Raw genomic sequence first — 27,164 nt, forward strand, 5'->3', positions numbered from 1 at the left:
TTTATTTCCTATTGGAACATTGTATTTTATTTATTTTTGAAAACCATATTTTTCTTTTATTCAAGTATGTATAATACCTAGTTTGGTTCATTGAAAAATAGATACAAATTATTTTAATTCAATTCTTAAAATTCAACCTGTATATTCACATGATGATATACATTATAATACAGAAATACATATTAAAATATTTATATAATACTTCTGTCCACAAACAAGCCTCCCATAGAATAAATAAAACTTTCAATAGTTTGTTTTTAGTTCTTGTGATTTCTTCTATAATGCTAAGGATACTCTTTTTAAAAATATATTTATTTATTTATTATTTTAGAGAGAGTGAAAGAGAGAGCACCAGGGGAGAGGCAGGGGGTGAGGGAGAGAGAATCTCAAGCTGGCTTCCCACTGAGCTTGGAGTCTGAGGTGGAGCTTGATCCCAGGACCATGAGATCGTGACCTGAGCTGAAATCAAGAGTTGGATGCTTAACGGACTGAGCCACCCAGGCACCTCAGTGCTATTCTTCTATAGTTGTTTCTTTCTCTAGGAACACTGGCATTTTGTATAGGTTTGGGAGATAGGGTTTCTCACTCTTTTGCTTCCCCCTGCCTACTTCCTCTGTTTTTGAGTTATATTGTTTTTTGCTTTTTTTTTAACCATGTACAAAGGACCCCTGCTTGAGTGCCTAGAACTCCAAATTATTCTTTATTTTTTATTGATTATTTCTGTAACTCTATACAATAGAATTAGGTCATTTGTTCTTGTACTGTCCACTGTGGCTAACGTGATGACTCTTCACTATGTAAGATATGGATAGTTGCCCTTATACTGCCACCATCTATTTCATCATTTTAAAATATCTACTCTCTGTCCTTTATACTTTTAATTTTATATTCTCAGGGATGAAGAGGTTCTTTGTTCTCTATTCACAAAATTCAGTTTTCTGAGGCTGTATGTCAATACTAAAAGATGTCAAATAGAAATAAATATTTTATTACTATGAGAGAATAAAGAGATTGGATGCATGTAAGAAAATATAAGAGATTATTTAACATATGTCATTTGGGAATTACAGAAAGAGAAGACTGGGAAGACTGGGTAGAGGAAAAGATTGAAGAGACAAGGGAGGAAAATATTAAGAGCTAAAGATGATAGGAATCCACAGTTTTTTTCTCCAAAGTTATGGCATTCTAGGCCCTTTGCATTTCTGTTAGAGATTTAGATTTAGAATACATTTGTTAACTTCTGGGAAAAAAGAAAAAAAAAAGTCTGGTGCAATATTTATTGGGGTTGCATTGAAGCAATAGGTCAATTTGGAGAGAAGTGCTTTCTTGACAATATTGATTTTTTTGTCCCATGAGCATGGTATTTATCTTCATTTATTTAGGTCATCTTAAATTCCTTTTAGCAAAGTTTTAGAGTTTTCAGTGTATAGGTCTTTCACATCTTGTGGAAGATCTATCCCTAAGTATTTGCTATTTTTGGTACTATTATAAATGATATTTTAAAATTTCCACTTGTCTGTTACTACTGGATAGAAATACTGTTGATTTTAGAATATAGATCTTGAATCCTGTAGCCCTGCTAAACTCACTTATCAGTTCCAGTACTTAAATCCTAGATTCCATGGGGTTTTCTAGATTCATAATTGTGTCATCTCTAACTAAAGACAGTTTTACATCTTTCTAACTTTGATGACTTTTCTTTTTCTTGTCTCATTGCACTGGCTAGAATCTTTACTGCAATGTTGTATAGAAGTGGTGAGAACAGATATTCTTGTCTTCTTCCTGTTATTATGAACAAAAAATCCACTCTTTAATCATTAAGTACAATGTTAGCTGTAGGATTTTTGTAGATGACTTTATTAGGTTTAGGAAATTCTCTTCTGCTACTAGTTCTGTGAGTTTTTACCAGACCTGTACTTTAGATTTTACAATGTTTTTTTTTTTTTTTTTTTGAAGCTTATTTAGGTCCTCTTTTCTATCAGAGAGAAATCTACAATATGTATCTTCATAGTGTCTGAGCTGTAACAAAATATAATAAAATCAAAGATAGGTACATTCTTTTGGAGAATGGCAAAGCAAAATTTGCACCAGAATTGAACAGACAGGAAAACTTTATTCAATGCTTTTGCAGTAGGATAGAGAGCCAGAGCTAAAGTCTGAACTTAGCTCCACTGAAACAGAAGGTAGGGGAGTTTTTAATTCTGAGGTGACTGAGTAGAAAAATACTGGAGAATGTTAGTGGGGAGGTTGATCAGTGGAATATGTTACCCCTGAGTTTTCACATGTTTTTGTCTGTAATTAGGCCTGCTGTTTTTGCTAATTGACACCCATAGAAGTTACCATAGAAGAAGCTGCTACCCTCCCACAGGAACTGGGAGAAAGAGGCTCTATCTTCCTTAAATTTACATTTCAAAGGAATGGCGCCCAGGACCTTGAGAAAAATATTCCCGGGTCATAAAACTGGCTAGAGACTTTAAAAATCTTTTACATACATCACAAAACAGGAGAAGGAATTTACAATGACAACTTTTCTGCAGTAAATGTTCTATGAAAAGCGGCTTCAGGGGCCTAGACTCAGGAAGAAGCCCGTCTAATATTTAGTCAAGCTGACAGGAACCAATTTTGCCTTTTTTACCCCTACTTCCTGTTTACCCACCGATTACAGAAACCTAACGGGTATCTGATCATACCAGATTCCAAATAGCACCTCATTGTCATTGGGTGTACACCTCCAGATTGTTTCAAGACCGCCCCCCGCCCTCCCAAACCAAGGTTTCCAAGAAACCTCTTACCCTGCTCTCATGTGCATAAGCTGTCCTCAGACTCAGCAGTGCAAGGCAGCTTTGGGAATGATTTCCTGCCTTCTTGTTGGGCAGCCCTTCTGATAATATGCTTTCTTTGCTTCAAAACCCGTATCTCAGACATTAGCTTACCGTGCATTGGGTGAATGGACAAGTTTGAATTCGGTAACAGATTCATGAACACTTGTTTTATTGACACTGATCACTGTACAGACAATGTGCTGAAATACCCAAGGTGTTTTTCCACATCATAGGCTCTCTGTGGTCTCTCTTTTTTTTTTCCTTTTTTATTGTTACGTTAATCACCATATATTACATAATTTGTTTTGGTGTACTGTTCCATGATTCATTGTTTGTTCATAACACTCAGTGCTCCATGCAGAATGTGCCCTCCTCAATACCCATCACCAGGCTAATCCATCCCCCCACCCTCCTCCCCTCCAGAAACCTCAGTTTGTTTTTCAGAGTCCATCATCTCTCCTGGTTCGTCTCCCCCTCTGACTTACTCCCCTCATTCTTCCTCTCCTGCTATCTTCTTCTTTTTCTTTTTTCTTAAAATATGTTGCGTTATTTGTTTCAGAAGTACAGATCTGTGATTTAACAGTCTTACACAATTCACAGCGCTCACCGTAGCACATATCTTCCCCAATGTCCATCACCTACCCACCCCATCCCTCCCACCCCCGACCACTCCAGCAACCCTCAGTTTGTTCCTGAGATTAAGAATTCCTCATATCAGTGAGGTCATATGATACGTGTCTTTCTCTGATTGACTTATTTCACTAAGCATAAGACCCTCCAGTTCCATCCACGTCGTTGCAAATGGCAAGATCTCATTCCTTTTGATGGCTGCATAATATTCCATTGTGTATATATACCACCTCTTCTTTATCCATTCATCTGTCGATGGACATCTTGGCTCTTTCCACAGTTTGGCTATTGTGGACATTGCTGCTATAAACATTGGGGTGCACGTACCCCTTCGGGTCCCTACATTGGTATCTTTGCGGTAAATACCCAGAAGTGCAATTGCTGGATCGAACGGTAGCTCTAATTTCAACTGTTTGAGGAACCTCCATACTGTTTTCCAGAGGGGTTGCACCAGCTTGCATTCCCACCAACAGTGTAGGAGGGTTCCCCTTTCTCCACATCCCCGCCAACATCTGTCGTTCCCTGAATTGTTAATTTTAGCCATTCTGACGGGTGTGAGGTGGTATCTCATTGAGGTTTTGATTTGGATTTCCCTGATGCCGAGCGATGTTGAGCACTTTTTCATGTGCCTGTTGGCCATTTGGATGTCTTCTTTGGAAAAATGTCTGTTCATGTCTTCTGCCCATTTCTTGATTGGATTATTTGTTCTTTGGGTGTTGAGTTTGATAAGTTCTTTATAGATTTTGGATACTAGCCCTTTATCGGATATGTCATTTGCAAATATTTTCTCCCATTCTGTCGGTTGTCTTTTGGTTTTTGTGGACTGTTTCTTTTGCTGTGCAAAAGCTTTTTATCTTGATGAAATCCCAATAGTTCATTTTTGCCCTGGCTTCCTGTGCCTTTGGCGATGTTTCCAGGAAGAAGTTGCTGCGGCTGAGGTCGAAGAGGTTGCTACCTGTGTTCTCCTTTAGGATTTGGATGGACTCCTCTCTCACGTTTAGGTCTTTCCACCATTTGGAGTCTATTTTTGTGTGTGGTGTAAGGAAATGGTCCATTTTCATTCTTCTGCATGTGGCTGTCCAATTTCCCCAACACCATTTGTGGAAGAGACTGTCATTTTTCCACTGGATATTCTTTCCTGCTTTGTCAAAGATAAGTTGACCATAGAGTTGAGGGTCCATTTCTGGGCTCTCGATTCTGTTCCATTGATCTATGTGTCTGTTTTTGTGCCAGTACCATACTGTCTTGATGATGACAGCTTTGTAATAGAGCTGGAAGTCCGGAATTGTGATGCCGCCAGCTTTGCTTTTCTTTTTCAATATTCCTCTGGCTATTCGGGGTCTCTTCTGGTTCCATACAAATTTTAGGATTATTTGTTCCATTTCTTTGAAAAAAGTGGATGGTATTTTGATGGGGATTGCATTGAAGGTGTAGATTGCTCTAGGTAGCATTGACATCTTCACAATGTTGGTTCTTCCAATCCATGAGCATGGAACGTTTTTCCATTTCTTTATGTCTTCTTCAATTTCTTTCCTGAGTATTTTATAGTTTTCTGAGTACAGATCCTTTGCCTCTTTGGTTAAATTTATTCCTAGGTATCTTATGGTTTTGGGTGCAATTGTGAATGGGATCGACTCCTTGATTTGTCTCTCTTCTGTCTTGTTGTTGGTGTATAGCAATGCCACTGATTTCTGTGCATTGATTTTATAGCCTGCTACTTGACTGAATTCCTGTATGAGTTCTAGCAGTTTTGGGGTGGAGTCTTTTGGGTTTTCCACATAAAGTATCATATCATCTGCAAAGAGTGAGAGTTTGACTTCCTCTTTGCCGATTTGGATGCCTTTGATTTCTTTTTGTTGTCTGATTGCTGTGGCTAGGACTTCTAATACTATGTTGAATAGCAGTGGTGAGAGTGGACATCCCTGCCGCGTTCCTGACCTTAGGGGAAAAGCTCTCAGCCTTTCCCCATTGAGAATGATATTCGCTGTAGGTTTTTCATAGATGGCTTTTATGATATTGAGGTATGTACCCTCTATCCCTATACTCTGAAGAGTTTTGATCAAAAAGGATGCTGTACTTTGTCAAATGCTTTTTCTGCATCTATTGAGAGGATCCTATGATTCTTGTTCTTTCTTTTGTTAATGTATTGTATCACGTTGATTGATTTGCGGATGTTGAACCAGCCTTGCAGCCCAGGGATAAATCCCACTTGGTCGTGGTGAATAATCCTTTTAATGTACTGTTGGATCCTATTGGCTAGTATTTTGGTGAGAATTTTTGCATCCATATTCATCAAGGATATTGGTCTGTAATTCTCCTTTTTGATGGGATCTTTGTCTGGTTTTGGGATCAAGGTAATGGTGGCCTCATAAAATGAATTTGGAAGTTTTCCTTCCATTTCTATTTTTTGGAACAGTTTCAGGAGAATAGGTATTAATTCTTCTTTAAATGTCTGATAGAATTCCCCTGGGAAGCCATCTGGCCCTGGGCTTTTGTTTGTTGGGAGATTTTTGATGACTGCTGCAATTTCCTTAGTGGTTATAGGTCTGTTCAGGTTTTCTATTTCTTCCTGGTTCAGAGTTGGTAGTTGATACATCTCTAGGAATGCACCCATTTCTTCCAGGTTATCTAATTTGCTGGCATAGAGTTGCTCATAATATGTTCTTATAATTGTTTGTATTTCTTTGGTGTTGGTTGTGATCTCTCCTCTTTCATTCATGATTTTGTTGATTTGGGTCCTTTCTCTTTTCTTTTTGATCAGTCTGGCCAGGGGTTTATCAATCTTGTTAATTCTTTCAAAGGACCAGCTCCTAGTTTCGTGGATCTGTTCCACTGTTCTTTTGGTTTCTATTTCATTGATTTCTGCTCTGATCTTTATTATTTCTCTTCTCCTGCTGGGTTTAGGCTTTATTTGCTGTTCTTTCTCCAGCTCCTTTAGGTGTAGGGTTAGATTGTGTATTTGAGACCTTTCTTGTTTCTTGAGAAAGGCTTGTATTGCTATATACTTTCCTCTCAGGACTGCCTTTGCTGTATCCCAAAGATTTTGAACAGTTGTGTTTTCATTTTCATTGGTTTCCATGAATTTTTTTAATTCTTCTTTAATTTCCTGGTTGACCCATTCATTCTTTAGTAGGATGCTCTTTAGCCTCCATGGATTTGAGTTCTTTCCGACTTTCCTCTTGTGATTGAGTTCTAGTTTCAAAGCATTGTGGTCTGAAAATATGCAGGGAATGATCCCAATCTTTTGGTACCGGTTGAGACCTGATTTGTGACCTAGGATGTGATCAATTCTGGAGAATGTTCCATGGGCACTAGAGAAGAATGTGTATTCCGTTGCTTTGGGATGGAATGTTCTGAATATGTCTGTGAAGTCCATTTGGTCCAGTGTGTCATTTAAAGTATTTATATCCTTGTTGATCTTTTGCTTAGATGATCTGTCCATTTCAGTGAGGGGGGTGTTAAAGTCCTCCACTATTATTGTATTGTTGTCAATGTGTTTCTTTGCTTTTGTTATTAATTGCCTTATATAATTGGCTGCTCCCATGTTCGGGGCATAGATATTTACAATTGTTAGATTTTCTTGTTGGATAGACCCTTTAAGTAGGATATAGTGTCCTTCCTCATCTCTTATTACAGTCTTTGTTTTAAAATCTAGTTTGTCTGATATAAGGGTTACCACCCCAGCTTTCTTTTGTTGTCCATTAGCATGGTAAATGGTTTTCCACCCCCTCACTTTCAATCTGGGGGTGTCTTTGGGTCTAAAATGAGTCTCTTGCAGACAGCATATGGATGGGTCTTGTTTTTTAATCCAATCTGATAGCCTGTGTCTTTTGATTGGGCCATTGAGCCCATTTACATTCAGGGTAACTATTGAAAGGTATGAATTTAGTGCCATTGTATTGCCTGTAAGGTGACTGTTACTGTATGTTGTCTGTGTTCCTTTCTGATCTTTGCTGCTTTTAGGCTCTCTCTTTGCTTAGAGGACCCCTTTCAATATTTCTTGGAGGGCTGGTTTCATGTTTGCAAATTCCTTTAGTTTTTGTTTGTTCTGGAAGCTTTTTATCTCTCCTTCTATTTTCAATGACAGCCTAGCTGGATATAGTATTCTTGGCTGCATATTTTTCTCGTTTAGTGCTCTGAAGATATCTTGCCAGTCATTTCTGGCCTGCCAGGTCTCTGTGGATAGGTCTGTTGCCAATCTAATATTTTTACCATTGTACGTTACATATCTCTTCTCCTGAGCTGCTTTCAGGATTTTCTCTTTGTCTCTGAGACTCGTAAATTTTACTATTAGATGTCGGGGTGTTGACCTATTTTTATTGATTTTGAGAGGGGTTCTCTGTGCCTCCTGGATTTTGATGCCTGTTTCCTTCCTCACATTAGGGAAGTTCTCTGCTATTATTTGCTCCAATATCCCTTCTGCCCCTCTCTCTCTTTCTTCTTCTTCTGGGATCCCAATTATTCTAATGTTGTTTTGTCTTATTGAATCACTTATCTCTCGAATTCTGCCTTCGTGGTCCTGTAGTTGTTTCTCCCTCTTTTTCTTAGCCTCTTTACTTTCCATCATTTGGTCTTCTATATCACTGATTCTCTCTTCTGCCTCATTTATCCTAGCAGTTAGTGCCCCCATTTTTGATTGCACCTCATGAATAGCCTTTTTGATTTCGACTTGGTTAGATTTTAGTTCTTTTATTTCTCCAGAAAGGGTTTCTCTAATAACTTCCACGCTTTTTTCAAGCCCAGCTAGTATCTTTAAAGTCATGATTCTGAACTCTAAGTCCGACATCGTGCTAATGTCCGTATTGAGTAGGTCCCTGGCTGATGGTACTACCTCTTGTTCTTTTTGCTGAGGTGATTTTTTTCGTCTTGTCATTTTGTCCAGAGGAGAACACATGAATGAGAGAACAAAATGCTAACAGGTTTACAACGTCCCCAGCAAATATACTGTATACAAATCTGAAAAGACCTGAAACCAGGGGAAAAGAAAGGGAAAGAAAGAAAAAAGAAATAGAGAAAAAAAAAAAGAAAAAAAAAAGGTAAAAACAAAAACAGAACAATACAAAAAAAGCAGAATGTGATCAAATATGATAAGGCTGGTGCTTAGATCAGTGCCACACACTAGATTTTTGGCGTATTTTGGTCTGTTAGAAAAAAGTGCCTCCTAAAATTTTAAAGGAAGAAAGACATATATGTACCAATTAAGGGTTGATACAATGAAGGGATAGAAGATGAGTGTAAAGATGAAAATTATAATAGATTTTATAAAAGGACTAGATAAGATAAGAAGTTGTTTGAAAAAAGAAAGAAGATTTAAAAAAAATAAAAGAAAGAAAAAAGGGAGAGAATGTGATCAGGCAGGAGACTAGAACAGAGCCATACACTAGTGATTTAGGGTATATTTTTATCTGTTAGAAGAAACTGTATTTCAAAATTTTAAAGAGAGAACAACTTATATATATATGCCAAAATAAGGCTAACTACTATGAAGGGATAAAATATGACTCTAAAAATGAAAAATAAAAAATGTTTTTTTTTTTTTAAAGAGATTGATAAGATGTTGGTTGAAAAAGGGAAAAAGAAAAAGAAAAAAAAAAACAGTTAACAAAAATTAACTTTGATGAACTAATGAATCATGGTAAAAAAAAGCCATGAAGTCTATGTGCAGTATTCCCCTAGCGCTGGAGTTCTCCCGTTCTCCTTGATCGGTAAACTTGGTCTTGGTTTGCTGGCTGTTCGTGCTGATCTTCTGGGGGGAGGGGCCTGTTGCCGTGGTTCCCAAATGTCTTTGCCGGAGGCTGAATTGCCCCGCCCTTGTCGGTCCGGGCTAAGCAAGCTGCTCGGATTTGATCTCAGGAGCTTTTGTTCCCTGCAAGCTCTCCGTACAGCCTTGGAGGACCAGGGCAAAAATGGTGGCCTCCCAATCTCCACCCGGAGGAGCTGAGAACTCGGGGCCCCGCTCCTCAGTGCGCCCCCAGAGAAAAGCAGTCACTCCCGTGTCCCCGGTCTCCGGCCGCACTCCGTGCTCACCCGGCCTGTGACCGAGCGTTGCTATCTCTGGCACCTGACCCCATGTGGAGTCTCCAAACCCAGCAGATCCCTGCGGTGCACTCCCACCCCACTCCTCCCGGGGGAGGAAGGGGAGTCTCCCTGGATCTGCCGCTTGTTGGGTCCCTGCTGGGGGAGCAGTGGCCCGACTGGGCCGCGGATCACAGTTTATGGCCACCCCGAGCTGAGAGCCCACGCCTCGGCTCCGTCTCTGCAGCTGGCTTCCCGGCTCCGGTACCTGGGAGCTCTGCCGCACTCAGGCACCCCCAGTCTTCCTGTGACCCCGAGGGTCCTGAGTCCACACTGTCCCGCGAGGGTCCCACCCTCCGCTTAGCCACTGGAGCGACGTCCCTCCGCGGAGCCGACTTCTAGAAGGTCCGATGTTGTGCTCCGCGGCTCTAGCACTTGCCAGAAGCGGCCGACGGAGGCCCCTCCCCCGCCATCTATCCTCCCGAATATCGCCTCGGATTCACTTCTCCGCACGCCCTACCTTCCAGTAAGTGGTCACTTCTGTGTTCAGAGAGTTGTTGCTACTCTCCTCTTTGATCTCCTGTTGAGTTCGTAGGTGTTCAGAATGGTTTGATCCCTATTCAGCTGAATTCCTGAGACCAGACGAAATCTAGGTCTCCTACTCCTCCGCCATCTTGCTCCGCCCCCTCCCTGTGGTCTCTTGATAGACAGGTTTTGTCCTCTTTTTTAAAAAATTTTTTATTGTTATGTTAATCACCATACATTACATCATTAGTTCTTGATGTAGTGTTCCATGATTCATTGTTTGTGCATAACACCCAGTGCTCCATGCAGAACGTGCCCTCTTTAATACCCATCACCAGGCTAACCCATCCCCCACCCCCTCCCCTCTCGAACCCTCAGTTTGTTTCTCAGAGTCCATCGTCTCCCTGGTGTCCTTCTTTTTTGATCTCTGTTTCCTGTACACCCTTGACTCAGTCTTTTCCTGAATTGTAGCTAGGAAAGATCTCTTCTAACCATCTTAAATGTTATAAATTTGACAAAGTAGAAATAATGATGAATTTCCAAACATAGTATTGGAAGGTAAGAGATAGCAAGTTGGGAAGAATTAGAACTGACACTTTTGTCAATTTTCATAACTTACAGCCAATACTGAGGTATAAAATATAGACACGGAGTCCAAAAAATATTTTGGTCAATATCTTAGTGTTGCTTCCTTTTTAAATTAGAAATATTTCTTTTCAGAAGTTTTGTGGAAATTTCAAAATATTTTTGGAAGTATATTCAGAAAACTTTTACCTTGGTTATCTCCTTTAGTTGCACTCAGATAACTAAAATTTAATATTTTTAAAGTGGAAACATTTATTCTGTGATTCAGTTACATAAAATGAGGTCTGCCTGCATATACATGTGGAAAGACACTGACAGCTTCCAGGGCTACTGAAGCTTAATAATAGTTTTGTTATAATCTTTTTTTTTTTTTCCTCTCTTTCTCAGTAAGGCCTCAAAAATGAACTAAAAAATTAATAAACTGGTATTTAATAAAGTGTTGACATCTTCCTTCACAGCATAAAGTTTTAAAGATTATTTTAAATAAAACATATATATGCTTGTAGATGTGTATATACATTTGTTTACATATTATACATTGTTCACATATTATATATAGAAACTTTTAGCAGGAATACCCCTTTTAAGGAGGTTTAGAGAACTAAGAACAGCAAAGATTAATGGATTACAGGAGTAAGTGGAGGAGAAGTCTTCCAGTTCAACAGACCCCCAAAAAACATGCAACTTCAGCATTCACCATCTGATAGGCCTAAGTAATTTGCCTTTAATGAGACACTCACAACTATACATTGCAAACAATAGTTATAAATGTTTTGAATTTCATTAATTTATTAAATTTGTATTTTTGCAAAAATATATAGACAGAATTGTAAGGAAATTTGTATATAAAATATTTTTCGTACAGCACATGCATTTATATATTGAATATCTATGTGTGTATGTATATATATATAATATTTTTAGAAGAAGGGTGTTTAATAGTGTGGTGTTATGGGGGTACTTGATGTGAAGTATCTATCTAGTTTATATAAAGTAGATCATTGATTGAAGAACACATATTCCAGTCATGAAATTTTGAGAGAGATAGAAAAGGGAATGAGGATCCAAATTATAACTTAATGAGAAGTGAGCCAAGATCACAGCTGGATTTCAGCTATAATATTTCCCAGATATTATTGTTTTGATTTTCTCCATTCTTGTGGAATGCCTATTAGTTTTTACTTTGGACTAAGTGAGATCATTTCTGTTTTACATTTACTTCTCTCTTTTCCACATTTTTGTCAAAATTGGTTTCCATTCATTTTATTTTTTAAAGGATTTTATTTATGTATTTATTTGAGAGAGAGCATGAGTGGGGGGAGGGGTGGATGCAGAGGGAGAGAGAATCTCAAGCAGACTTTTGTGCTGAGCGCAGAGCCCCATGCTCCCCTCCATTTATTTTAAAGTAATATTTATTTCACAATTTCTGTAAATTTTCAGGAGAAAGGCTTTTTGTTTGTTTTTTCTTTTTTCATTAACATGCTATTCTTATTTTATGGATTGAATATTTTATAAATTTCCTTGAGGATGCTTCCTAGGGTTTCTGCCTAAATTCTCTGCTCACTGGAAAATTCTTGCTTGGGAGCTCTCCCTTCTGGATGGAGCTGACTTCCCTCTGTCTGAGCCTCATGTCCACGTGCTTAGTTGGGAACCAGCTTCTGTGGAGATTATCCCTAAATTCCAGAGATTACAGGTTTTTGCTTGGGAAATATTAATGTTCTCCTCAGTAGAATTTGTCTTTTCACATTATTTTGTCTCTGAGGAAATCATTACTGCTGAGCAGTTCTTGCATTCTGGGTGAGGAGAAGCATGGGGCTGGTTGGCTTTTCAATGCAGTGCATCTTCATGTTTTCTGTCTCAGGTCAATTCCACTGTCTTTAGTATCTGGCCGTTCTAATACTGAAGCTTTCTGCATTTCTGTCAGACCAACTTGCTACTTGTAGATTATATCCACCTTACAAACTCAAAGACATGTTGTTCTCAGGCCCATTTTGCTGCTTACTGTTACCGCTTCTTTTCTCTTTCTGTCAAGAAATTTATTTTCCTCTTACCTTATACTGATGGTCTTCTCATACTCTACTTAGACATTTATACCTGTATGCACTATTTATTATCATTTTATGGGAATTATGACAGAGAAGAAAAAGGCATATTTGTTCAATCTTCCACTTTTCAGTAACTGCTCAGAAACTGAGAAGCTAATATGCTTTGCAGCAAGCAGAAAGTGAATACGACTCTGGAAATTGCATATGAGGGGGTGGTAAAGACCACAGGAAATACTTGAAATGTGTGTTCCAGGAAGATCAGGTAAGTCACCTGAGCTGGGGAAGAGATAATTGACATGAGTTGAAAGCTTGTGGAAAGGTAGAGTGCCTCTCACTTAATATTTTTGAACCATATTCTAGGAGCCTGAAAGTACTTTTTTAAATAGGGAATAGCATATGAAATCCTAATCAACTTTTCCTAGTGAGATACAATGTGTTTTTTTTTTTTTTTTTTTGTAGAATGAAGCCACATTTTTGTTCTTGATGTCTTTTATTTTAATAATACTAAATTTATTTTTTTTATTTTTTCTTAATTTTATTTATTTATTTGAGAGAGAGAATGAGAGAGAGCACATGAGAGGGGGGAGGGTCAGAGGGAGAAGCAGACTCCCTGCCAAGCAGGGAGCCCGATGCAGGACTCGATCCCACGACTCCAGGATCATGACCTGAGCCAAAGGCAGTCGCTCAACCAACTGAGCCACCCAGGTGCCCTAAATTTATTTTTTTTTAAAACAAATTCTATATATACTATAGTCGCTAGACAAGAGAGACCTCCAAACTGTTAGAGCATCCAGGTCCATGATTTAATGCTGGCTGAAATGAGGACATAAATTACCCATCCTATCATTATTTTCCCACCAAGAAAAAAATAGAACTAAAGCTTTGTACTTTGTCAGCTTGTCTCCTGGGTAATGGAAGAGGAGGCTGAGCCCGAATAAATGTGATGGGAGGCGTACAGTGATTCAGGTTCATATTGAGCTGTGGTTGTAAGAGATATTTACACACTTAATATTCACATAAAATTAATGGTCTTTAAAATTTTGTCAGCAGAAAAGCCATTATTCGTTATGCTCAAAAACAGAATAACCACCTGCTGCAATCTTATCTTGACATGGCAGAAGAAACGTACTAGAAGAAGCAAGACCATAAGGTACCATTTTATTTCTGGTAGATCAAATATCAGGATTTGCCAGAATCTTATGATATTTTTAGAAGCAGAATATTTCTTTTCAGAACTTGATACTAAACCCATGTGTATTTGTTGAATGTTTAACCAATGAGGTTTTCCCAAGATGCTACTTTTATCCTGAATTTACATTATCCTGGATCACTTGATTACTGGCCAATGCTATAATCTCACACAGTGATTCAAAACGTATAATAACCTGCCCTCAAAATGTATGCAAAAATAAATTGATTACAAGAAATTATTGGATAAGTGACATAAAATACATGAAAATAAAGAAAATTGTGAGTTCAGAGGGGGTGATATTACTTTGTTCTGGAGAGGTGATGTTACTAGTAGGTTCAGGAAAGGAAAGTTACCAAATGAAATTAATATTTAAGCAAAAAATCTGAGGGTACAAATAGGTACAAACCCAGGTGTCTTAAGAATTTCAAAGAAAGTGAGCATGGTGTGTGAGTGAAGAAAAATCATCCATTAAAATATATGAAGGGTTACAAAAACAGCAAAAATACATTATTTCATAATTCAGTGAGCCATAATATCTATATGGAGTTTTGTAAAGAATTCTTGTGTATGCAAGGATTTATTGAACATGGGCATTTTGGCCCATTGCTGTAGTCTCATTCCTCAATCGTATTATTATTTTTTTCTTTGAAAAACAGAAAAACAGTATTAATCAGCTTAAAAAGTTTGTTTTTAAGATCAGATGAAGTATTGAATGTGATAGCATATTGAACAGAAAAATGCACAGTGTTAAATGAAATATTAATATAAAGGCAGCCATTTTTATTGTTTTTCCTATTAGTACATCAAATTACACTTCTTATTTGCTTGTAAATAACTTATTGTGAAAAATGGCTAATGTTGAATTTGTGTTAATCCCTCCCTCAACTTTGACACCACATCCGCAGTCTAGGAAATGAGGCAGCATTATTGGTCAAGTTTTAGCCTTTAGAATTATTCATTTTTTATAGGCAATTATGCCTCTCTTCAAAATCACTTATCAACATTGACCTATGCAAGTCATAGTCAATATTATGGTCACTCACAAGTGTGTTTGTTCACAAGGGGCACAAAGAGGTGCATTGAGAACATTGGTACACACTTCTTTCTGTTTTTGTCAGTATTTTTAATTTTTATTTTTCTTACAAAGTGCAGAGTCTGCAGGGGAAAGGTAAAGATCAATCTTATGGGCTACAGAATGCTTCATTTGAAGTCCATTCGACCATGTGATGTGTTGTGCTGCTCCAGGGAGCATTTTGGACAACAACTATTCTCTCAAGTGCCCACATTTTGTTGAAGGAAGATAGACAATAAATAACGAAGCAAATAGTTTTGATAGTACTGTGCTCAAAGAAGAAAAAAAAATCCAGAGTGCTGAGTGGTAATGGAGAACCTTCTACTGTGGTTAGGATGGCCTGCGAAAGGTTGTGCTGGCTCAGATACTCAGGGAAGCATGGTTTGAAGAGAGGGGCGATGACCAAGAGCAGGCAGCCACGCTAAGGTCTGGCAGAGAGTGCAAAGACCCAAAGGCAGAAGGAACTGGCATATCTCAGTGAAAGAAGAGAGAAGATGGAGGCTGAGGATATACAGTAGACTCTTGAACAACATAGGGGTCACGGGCACTGACCCCCTGCACAGTTGAAAATCCACCTCACTTTTGACTCCCCACAACCTAACTACAAATAGCCTACTGTTGTCTACTATAAGCCTTACTGATAACATAAAGTCAGTTAACCACATATTTTGGATACTATATGCATTATGTATATGTTCCTTACTCTTACAATAAAGTTAGAGAAAAAAATGTTAAGAAAATAAAAAGGAAGAGAAAATACATTTCCAGTGCTCTGTTGTATTGAAAAAAATATCCCTGAATATGGGTACCTGTGCTGTTCGAACTGTGTTGTTCAAAGGTTGACTGTATTTCTTTTTTTAAGTGCATGTGGGTAGGAAATGGTTTATAATCCAAAAGAAATTCTTAGATTTCTTGCCAAGGGGAACAAATTTAGCTGTTAATATAGAAAATTAGCATAGAGGACCATAGGGGAAGGGAGAGAAAACTGAATGGGAAGCAATCAGAGAGGGAGACAAACCATGAGAGACTCTGGACTCCTGGAAAAAAACTGAGGGTTACAGAAGGGAGAGAGGTGTGGGATGGGGTAACTGGATGATGGGTATTAAGGGCACGTGATGTGATGAGCACTGGGTGTTATATGCAACTAATGAATCATTGAACTCTGCATCAAAGACTAATGATATACTATATGTTGGCTAATTGAACATAATTAAAAAATTGGGAAAAATTTGCAGTTTTAAGATAATACCACTTTTGATTTTTCTCTAGAATGCATTGTTTACATGTAGTCTTTTGGTATATAGTTTGCCTTTGTTTGACTCCATGCATGTTCATGTTCTTGCAGTACTGTTTAAAAGGATATTATAATTATCTGATGAACTATAAAGTCTACATTATATTCTTAACTGTGGTGGCCATATTCATGGGTGATATCTTCTGGCACTTATCATCTGTATTTGATTAGTCATGGAATTGTTTTGAAAACTAGAAAGGAAGAGCAAAAACATGTCACAATGATATTTCCTTAAAGGCTATTTAAATTTTTCTTTTGCAGTTGATTTTGTATGTGTGTGTGTCTGTCTGCATATGTAAAACACTTGAAGATTTTTTTTTCTCAAAGCATGACCTTTATTGTTTTGATTCTAAGTCAGTCATCTCTTCTGGCCTTAGATATTACTGCCATGTGCTTCCAAGAGACTCACGGCACTAACCCAGCATTTACACACAGATACAGCCTGAAACTATATGTAACTTACGTATTTTCTATTTGTGTGAGACACAGCAACCCAAGGGGCGGCAGTGGAAAGATTTTAACAGAAGTCTAATGGGAAAAATCGGATGAATGAACGTTCTTTAAATACATACTGCTTTCCAAATGTTCCCTTCTTGTGTGGTCAGCATTTGCTTTTATTACTTTGGAGTTGAGAAGGTCTCAATGTCACACACACATACAAAACCATGCACAACCCACCTACAAGGTAATGTTGGTATTCAGCATACAAAATCAGACATTAAAATTGTAGGTAGTTAAGTCCAAGCAGATGCTTGCCAACAGCATTTATATCTTTGATTAAATTTTATTTTGATTTATTAATGGGACTATAAAATTCCTTAATGAAGCATGTTCACAGAACCAAAGCAGAGAGGATTATTAGCTGGGCTTGTATTACTGAAGCCACAAAAACTAAGAAGTAAACATAGAAAACACAATGTCAGATTATTTATGGGCCCCTCATTATCATATGTATTTTTAAGGCTGCCTGTACATATCTGGGTAGACTTGGCAGCAGATGGAGTGAAACAATACAACTAGAAAATATAAAAACAGTTCCACAAGTCTCAGATTACTTAGCAATAGTGTATTGGGATGTGCAGGGCAATGAAGATCGAGGGTAGGTTGTCACTCAGCATATTGAGCCAGGGAAGAGCATGTGGGTTTTGGAATTTAGGAACAAGTGAAGATTGGGAATAAGAGTTTATGAGACCAAGGCTCAAACTTATAGAATTACCACTTTCTGGGAGAGAAAATAAACTCTAGAAGTTTGAGAGAAGATTCAAGGGAAAAAAAACAGTTATTAATTTTATATTTTAAAGTTCTAGGGTTAGGATGGTATTTATGGCCTGGGAGAGAAGATTCCATCAGCAGCTCAGGTGAGGAAAGGGAATTCTGACCCAGCCGTTGCTCTCAAGTTGCAAGCAGGGGTGGGACGTGGTGTCAGAGCTTGGATAACTGTGGGCCTCAACATGGGGAGCCCATGAGAAGTGAAAGACATTTCCAAAGGCCAGGAGGCAGCACTGAACTAACTTTGACAGGAGAAAAGACAGGGAAGGGGAGACCTGATGTTATATACAGCTGCACTGGAATAGGCCAACTTCTCCCACTTTGAACAACAACAACGCTCTCTCGCTCTCTCTGTGGCTTCCTTCCCCTTCCTCCTCTGTAGACCCATGACTGCTTTCCATTCATTAGGTTTACTACCAGAGAAAATACATTCAAAACCATACACCCTTGGAATCTTCTATTCTGCTCTTGAAAGACAGGTACATGTTTCTCTCCTATCAGTTTTCTCCTATATACAGTTCATGGTTGTGTTTTAAATGAAGTGCTTCAGATTTGGGATGGGGAACCATCATTAGCATGCTTTCGAAGAAAGTCAATAATAAAAACAAGATACTGCAAACTCCATAAAGCTTTAAAAGTTAAATCATTTTCTCTGCTTGGCTTTATGATCCCTCCAAACTGTGCTGTATTACCTCTCCAGCCCAGCCTGTGGGCAAGGGTGCACTCTCAAAACGGGCAGAAAGGGAAAGCTCTCTTGCCATGTTTGATTTTTCTGCTCAGTACAGGTAAGTTCATATCCTTTCTCATTTGGGCAGTGTTTAGTATAGCTAATGACTATTGATGTAAAACTGATCTCCCATTTGATTGAAAATGTGTTGTTGAGAATGGAATTCATGTTTGATTCACATTTGTATCCTTTCAGCAAGCACATATGATGTGTTTTACGCAGCTGGTATCTACACATTTTTTTAAACAGTTTGATTCCCAAGCTCTATCAGCTTGCTCTAATCATTGTGAAACAGCCTCTTGATTGATTCTGTTCTGTTGAGAGCCTAGAACTCCATGATGGCTGAACGCTGAAGTGAACGGGGTCAGTTCAGTGCTGCTGCATTGCTAGCAGTGTGCTGACCACAGCACCTTGGTAGGTAATACTTAACTTACAACATGTTCTCTTAGGAGTTGTACTGTAGGGCTAACAAGATATTAGGCATCCAAATAGTCCCACCTTCTGTTAGATCACTTTAAATTATATATGAGCTACATTTTTTGAGAAATTTATGCAAGACACTGTGCAGTGTTCTGTATGATGTATGTGTTTAATCATGGTTTACTTATCTTTCTGGTAGAACTTCATGTGTTTAGCATATAGATGAGATCATTCTTTTTTCTTCTTGTATTTGTGTGTCCGTTTTTTGAGTCCATTTTTTGTAGTTTTTTAGTATATGGGTATGAAAATATAACTGAAATGCTTTATTCCAGTGTAGAAGAATATTATCTGTGTAATGAGAGATTTAAAAGCACAATGAATGCATGAAATGCATGAATGATGATACATTTTTCATTTGGTTCAAACCCCTACTCTTATATGGAGATTGTTGTTGATAAGCCACAGAAAGCCAGATAGATTACAAGTTTTAAGTGGGTATCATGCAGTGCAGTTATGATAGATTTTATGTTATATACACAAATATTTCCAATGGCATTTGTTTAGATTTTTGCTTATAAGTAACACAAGCCCATTTTGAAGTAGCTTAATCAAAATATGGAATCTGTTATTAGGACCTTGGTTGCCTCATTAAACTCACAAAGAGAAATGTGGCTGGGTGACTTGTCCATTGTTAAGAATTTCTCCATTTTTCCTTTCTCCTTCTCTGCGTTATTAGCTTCATACTTTTCTCTTTTTCTATTGTCATGCCACTTCCATTTCTCAGTTCTACATGACAGAACATATAGTAGCTGACAGATCCCAAGGTTATTATTTTATAGTGTCAGCCACTAGGAAGACAGTAGCTATCTTATCATCCTTGGGAATTAATTGATTGGACCAGCTAGGCTAGATACTCTCCTCTGACCAATCTGTTATGGCCTGAAGTGGGATAATATTGAACCATGGCTGTTCTGGCTGCCATACAACAATGGCATGACTGTGAAGAGGTACAAAGTAGGAATGCTGGTCAGATAATTCCATGGGTTTCCAATACAATTCATCCCTTAGAATCTGAGCACACATACATATCTTTCATTTCAAATAAGAAAACATCACAGAATATACCCATGTATTGAAGGCTGAGGAGTAGACACATGGGAACATGTCCTTGGGCTGGGTAGCTTGCTTTAGCTAAGGCAGTTCTGAAGAATGTCTATCACCGAAGGCTGGTAGCATCCCCAACAGTTGGGGGAATAAGTTGTTGATCCCCGAGCTGGAATCTGGGCAGGCAGCACTGCATACATTATAATGATTCCCTTGTGTTTCCAGGGTACATTTTCTGACATAAATCCAGAGAATAGCTCCTCTAATATTCCAGGGAGTCTCTGTTCATGGAAAAACAGTAGAGGAATGATAATTGGATGAATGATAGCCCTCCCTGATGAATACAGAGTAGGGGTCACAGCTGATGCTTATCTTCCTCCTCTGCTGTCAATTCAGAAGTGCTCTCACTCTCAGTATCTCTTCTGCTCTCAGTGGCTTAAGTGGTAGTGTGATCCAGACCTCATTGTTGAGAGGGCTGAGCCCCTAGGCACCATTCGCTTCTCCAGCTATGGTTACTATTGCATTTATCAACAAACCTGGTCAAGGGGCACCAAGGGGCACCCAAGTGGGTCACTTGTGTATGAGCCTATTTCTTCCTGCCCCCATTACTGATGACCATGGTCTACAAAACACACCAAGATGACAACCCCTTACCTGCTGGGTTATCACAAAGAGCCCCAAGAGCCCAGGCAGCACACATTCCTTAAAGTTTAATGAAACTCTTGCTGTATATTTTGAGCTTGTAGCACGGGACTTCTCAAGCTGCAGAGCCCAGAATTGTGAGGATGGGAAACACCCATTGTCCAACAGGGATGCTGGAAATGACAGTAACTAGGGCCGCTCTCGCTTCCACCTCCTTCTTCCCGTATGCATTCATCCTCACTGTAGGGAACAGCCATATGGAAAATTCTTGACTGAGTGCAAATTGCATCCTGGAAGAGGGCACCGTATCCTCACAAGGCTGTCCCTATAACACTCTGTTCCAGAAGGTTGGCAGTGTCTGAATGATGTGACGTGTGATATGACTAGTTGATTCTGTGTTTGGGTGCTTACCCACGTTTGACTCTTCTTTGCTGTATAAAGCAGGTTCTTTGGTCTGATGTGATATTACATGGCATCCCATGTTAAAAAAAATACACATTTTTAAAACTCAAGGGTAGTGGGGCGAACTATAGCTAAGTAGACAGCAAAGCCAGGCCTCAGATTTGTTTTTATTCTTGGCCAGATGAATTGCTGTGCCTTCCTGGGTGCAGCGCCAGTGTGGCCTGGCTTCCTCGTCAGTGTATCTTGGCTATCCATCTAGCGTATAGGAGGCGATGAGAGACAGATTTTGAAGGGGGTGCATGTTGTACTATAGGGAACATAGGAATGAACAGACTGGTTCAGGGGCAAGTCTCTGTGGTCTTCAAATAAATCCTTGTAACATCTCCAAGCATTCACAGCAACCTATGCGTCAATCCAGAGATTCACAGTTTAGGTCTCAGGATTCCATTCTTTCCCAACAAGGACCTTGAAATCTAGACTCAGATTTTTACCTTCTTTGATGTTCTGTTACTCACTTGAGAGTCACCACTTCCAGCCTTTTTTCCCCAGTTCCACTGCCCACTGTTTTTCTGAAACCTCCTAAATGTCTGATACATTTCCCATAAGATAAGATTCCAGTTTACCAGGGTTGAGAGTTTCAGTAATTGTACTGATACTTTATGCCGTGTTTCACTGCAACACAGTCTCTGGAAGGCCGGAGCCAGCCCCATGGCAATGGGGCAACTTTAATCCATTTTCATTTGTTATGAAACTAACATATCTGGAATTATTTTTACCATTTTGCTTTGTGTTCTCTATTGTGCTTTCTCTGTACTTTTAAAATTTTCTTTGTATGCACTTATTACAGTGATTACTTATGCTCATATTACCTCCTCTACTTGTTTGGAAGTTATATATTTTATTGATATTATTTTAGAAGTCACTTTTGATCTCTAAATGCATACTCAATTTAACACAGTGTAAAAATTAATCATTATCTTTTATACTCTTCTAAGAGAATACCTTAGCTTTGAGTAGCGTATATATGGTGCTCAATCTTTCTGTCTCTGTCTCTCTTCCTTTCTCTCATCTATCTGTATACCATCTGTTATTACACACACACACACACACACATATGTGAATTTCTTTCCTTTTGAAAGAATTGTTTTAGATATATGTATTGGTTTCTTGTCTCTGCTGTAACAAATTAGCATGAATTTACTGGCCTAAAAACAGCATACGTTGATTATCTTATAGTTCTGAATGTGTTTCTGTATGCTAAAATAAAGTTGTTGGAGGCCCTAGGGCAGAGCTCATTCCCTTGTCCTTTCTGTCTTCTAGGGTACACCTGCATTCTTTGTCATGTCAAGTCTTCATCTTCAAAGCCATCAATGAGGTCACCCTGACTTCCGTTATGGCTGTCATGTCTCTTTCTTTGACTCTTTTAAGGGTTCTTGTGATTACACTGGACACTTTCAAATAACCCAAGAGAATCCGAATATCCTCAACTTAATCACATCTGTGAAGTTCCTTTACCATGTAAGTACATCCACAGGTTTGGTGATTAGGACGTAGGTATCCTTGGGCAGCCATTATTCTGCCTACCACCATATTCCTTCAGTGGCCTGTGAGTGATACAGACTTAGTCATGAACTGAAGTCTTAGCATTTGCTCTAGTCTCTGTATTGACGATAGTCTTCCCGCAGCACCTCTGGCATCTACGGCTGATACAGATAAGTTTGTTGTCAGTGTAATTGTGGTCCTTTACTGCAAATCTGCCTTTTTTCTCTAGTTGTTTCTGAGGTTTCCCCTTTTCTTTAGTATTCAGCATTTTCCCACAGTGGTTTATTTAAATATATCCTATTTGGGTCTTTTTGTGCTAAAATTTTTAAATTTGTGGTTCCATGTTTTCACTTCAAAAATAATCATATTCATTATTTCTTTAAATATAGACTACTACACATTTTCTTTTTACTGAACTACTTTTATTTATTTATTTTATATATTTTTATTTTAATTCCAGTATAGTTAACATACGGTGTTATAGTAGTTTCAGGTGTACAATATAGTGATACAGGAGTTCCATACACCACCCCATGCTCATCACAAGTGCCCTCCTTCATGCCCATCACTGATTTCACCCACTGCCCCATCCACCTCCCCTCTGATATGTTTTATTTTAAATCAGTACCCTCAGTTAAAGTTGTGTTTTTTTTTTTTTAACAAGAACATTTTTTACTTGATGCATACTTCAGAATACATGGTTCTAAAAGATATATATGAAACATTCCATCCAAGAAATAGAATATTGGGCATAACTTCAGTCTTCATAAACGTAATATTTATGTCTCTTTTTATGTGATTTAACCCACGGATCCTTCTGTGTGTACTTGAACTACTTTTAAATATGCATTGTTGCTTTACAGTCTATTCTCTATACCTCTGACATAAACACTTTCAATTCTTTCAGAGTTTTGAGTTTTTGAACTATTTCAAATTAACTAATTTTCTTTCTATGATAAATCAGCTATTAAATTTATTCTTTGAATTTTTAATTTTAACATGTTTTTTGAAATTCTTTGTTTTCAAAACAGTATTTTATATTTTAAACTATTCCATTCTTCATGGTGTCAATTTCCTGCTTTTGCCACTTTAGTTTCTACTTTCTTCTTTAGGATCACTGTAAAAGGGTATTAATTTTTCAGGTTCTGGTATGTGCTAATTCTCTAATTATCTTCTTGGTTTCATCAGTTAATTCTCATTTTAGGCTGGTTTTGTGTATGCTTTACAATTTTATGCCTTCCACGTTTTAATTTTCCTTCTCTACACATTGCCCGCTGACTCCTTACCAACTTCTCTAAAATGTAGGCTCTACTGTCCTGGAAGGTTCCTGGATTTTGACTGCTACTTCCATTCTTCAGTTTTCTCTTGGGTTTTGGCACATGGAAATTACTTTTGAGCATAATTCTTTTGAACAGTGTGATTGTTCATAGCTCACATTTTATTTACTCATTTGGTTTAGCAACAAGATTATCCTTTTATACCAGCTTATTTTGGTCTCTTGCTCTAATTGTGTTTCTCTGAGAACTCTCTAATTTGCTGATGTCTGGTATAGTCTTTGTTTTTTAGGATTTATTTATTTTGAGAGAGAGACAGAGAGAGACAGAAGGAGAGGAGTGAGTCTCAAACAGACTGCGAGTTGAGTATGGAGCCCAACACGGAGCTCCATCTTACAACCCTGAGATCATGACCTGAGCCGAAACCAAGAGTTGGATGGTCAACCAACTGAGCCAACCAGGTGCCCCCAGAAATCCACATTTAATATGTGCCCCCAAACTACCATTCCAGAGGTGCTAAAAATTATCATAAAATTGATAGTTTTTAAATTTATATTTGTCTGAATTTTCAGGGCACATATCAAGAATGTTATATCATCACTATTTATTTATACAAATAAAAAAAGAGAATTGTATGTAGGGGCACTTTGTAAGCTGTATCACAAGTGACCATAACCTTCAATCCATAATGATAAGGTCTGCCAAGTTGTTTTCAGTTCCGTAACCACCTCACATCTTTCAGCAGCTAGGTCAGTTACAGCAGCTTGAAGATCAAAGGAAAATTCTGCACAACCTCAAACTTATGCAGAAGGGTATTCCTTCTGCTAAAATGGATCTTTCAATATATTGATTACCTGAAGAGGTAATCTTCAATGTTGCTAACTAAAACAGACAAATTAAGAAGGGTAAGAGTACTTCTAGCTTGTCTTTAACACAACTACAAACACTTTGTGTTACATCAATTCACAGGCCTGTGTATATGAGAAAAAATTGAGCTCCCATTCTTGGCTGATTTCATCAGTGGGAAAATACTTTCTTTCCCTTTAAGACTAGACATTTTATGGGGCGCCTGGGTGGCTCAGTCATGAAGGATCTGCCTTCGGCTCAGGTCGTGATCCCAGGGTCTTGGGATCGAGCCTCACATAGGGCTCCCTGCTCGGCAGGAAGCCTGCTTCTCCCTCTCCCACTCCCCCTGCTTGTGTTCCCTCTCTCACTCTGTCTCTCTCTGTCAAATAAATAAAATCTTAAAAAAAAAAGACTGGACATTTTATAAATCTATTAAATTACCAGTTTAGCTTCAGGTTATTTTGATTAACTCCAAGGTAGGAAATGTAATCCAGTTTTGTTTCATTGTCAAATAGCCATTTAAGAGTTTCAGCTACTGATGACAGAAGGGGAGAGAACCGGTCAAAGGACCTGAAATGAAAGCCTTTTATCAAAATTTCTTAGCCAAGTAAAAACATTGGAAACTGGTTATTGGAAAAGATATATCATTGATATTTTCAAATCATACCTTAATGAACCAAAAAAATTTGAGCATCACAATATCTTTCATTTATAATACAACAGACACTTCTTATTCTTTACTTTTGCTCCCTCCTGCCTAATCAATTATGCAGTATGGTTAGGACCATTTTTGCATTATTAGTCATAGAATTAAATACGCAGTATATAAATTCATAGAACTAGCAACTCAGTATTTTAAGTTAAATAGCTTTAAAATTTTTTAAATTACAATTCAATCTCTAAAACATGTTTCATGTTTTTTATGGATGACAACTCCAGCTGATAAATCCAAAACATCATAACCCTTGGTAATAGCCACAAAGTAACCATATGTTCACAGTCATTGCCCTTATGTTACATTGCTTCTTTGTTATTAGCTTGTGCTCTCTCCCCTCCTTCTTTCTCTCTCTCTCTCTAAAAATAAATAATTAAATAAAATCTTTTTAGAAATGTGGATTTCTGGACCCCAAACTCAGAGATTCTGATTCAGTTGTTAATGGACTGATAGTTAAGTATCTGTCTTTTTTTTTTTTTAAAGATTCCACCAACTACAGGACTAAACACCAAATATAACATTGTTTCTAATTCAAGGCTTCTCAAATTTTGAATTACTTCAGAATCGCCATGAAGATAGAAGAAATAGGCATGACCAGAACCTACCCAAATCTACTATATCATAATCTATAGTGATACCACTTTTTATTAATAATTTCTATAGTCATTTCTACATGTCCATCAAAGTTTGAAAACCATTTATTTAGTAATAACAATCTAATTTAGCCTCACCAGAGCCTTGGTTTCAACCTACCCACTGTGATAAGAAATTTTCCATTAGTGCTTGTGTAATTTGTGTGCCTTTGGCTGCTATAATGTATATCTATATTGTGCCAATTCATATCTATATCTTTGTATATCTGTAGGTATATGTCTCTGTTTATGTCTATATCTACATCTATCTAGATAATTATATATAATTATATATTGTAATGAACAGATTATTATTTATAATATATCTGTATATAATGTGTAATTTTCACCTCTTTGGACTATATCTACTTCTTAAAGTACACCTGAGGTCTTTGAAGGAATTATCTTGGTTAAAATCTTTCTTTTTACCATAGAAAAATGAGGGTGTTCTCTTTTACTACAAATGAATTATGCAGTAAAAAAGAAAAGAAAAACTCTGCTTGTTTGTCTTTTATCTATTGCATAAGGATGGAAGTACCTGATTTATCCAGTTTCCAGGGTGTAGCTCAGCTGTTTTAAAATTCACTTATTATTTTACAGGAAGATTTAACCATTGAGCAGTGAACAGTCATCTTTAGCACTTCTCCTCTTTCCATAAAAATTGCTTAAGAAGAGAGTTTTTGCTCTTAGATGTTAAGAAACTAACATGTTTCTATTTTTTTTTAAAGATTTTATTCATTTATTTTGACAGAGAGAGACACAGTGAGAGAGGGAACACAAGCAGGGGTAGTGGGAGAGGGAGAAGCAGGCTTCCCGCTGAGCAGGGAGCCTGATGCGGGCTCGATCCCAGGACCCTGGGATCATGACCTGAGCCAAAGGCAGACGCTTAATGACTGAGCCACCCAGGCGCCCCAGAAACTAACTTGTTTCTAAATAATTACTGATTCAAAAATCAAACAAGGTTCCAGTGGTTTTGATTTCTGCAGTAAGGGCTTTAAATTTGTCTTCTAGAATTTTTTTCTAAAAAGTACTAGGATTGGTGATATCTTTTACCTGGTATATGTGAATTGATTATATGTATGTTGATTATATGTTGATTGATTGTACTTAACTCACTGGATTGTCTTACAGGCCATAGTTTGCCAACCCCTACTCTGGGGGGTTGGCACACCCCTTGGGCCTACAGAACGTGGCCTCTTGAGGTGAGCCAAGAAAGTGTTTTCACTTGTAAAAGATTTATAAAATGAGGAGGAGGAGTTGGGGAGGAGAGGCAGGAAGGGGAAGAGGAAGTAAAGAGTATGTTCAAGAGATCCTAAATAACTGATAAACCCTAAAATACTTAGTACCTGGCCATTTATAGGAAAAGTTTTGCCAAGCCCTGCTCGAGGGGAAGGTCACATTTTTCTGTTTC

The sequence above is a fragment of the Zalophus californianus genome, chromosome 15 (assembly GCF_009762305.2).
Source record: "Zalophus californianus isolate mZalCal1 chromosome 15, mZalCal1.pri.v2, whole genome shotgun sequence".
In the NCBI taxonomy this organism is placed as follows: domain Eukaryota; kingdom Metazoa; phylum Chordata; class Mammalia; order Carnivora; family Otariidae; genus Zalophus; species Zalophus californianus.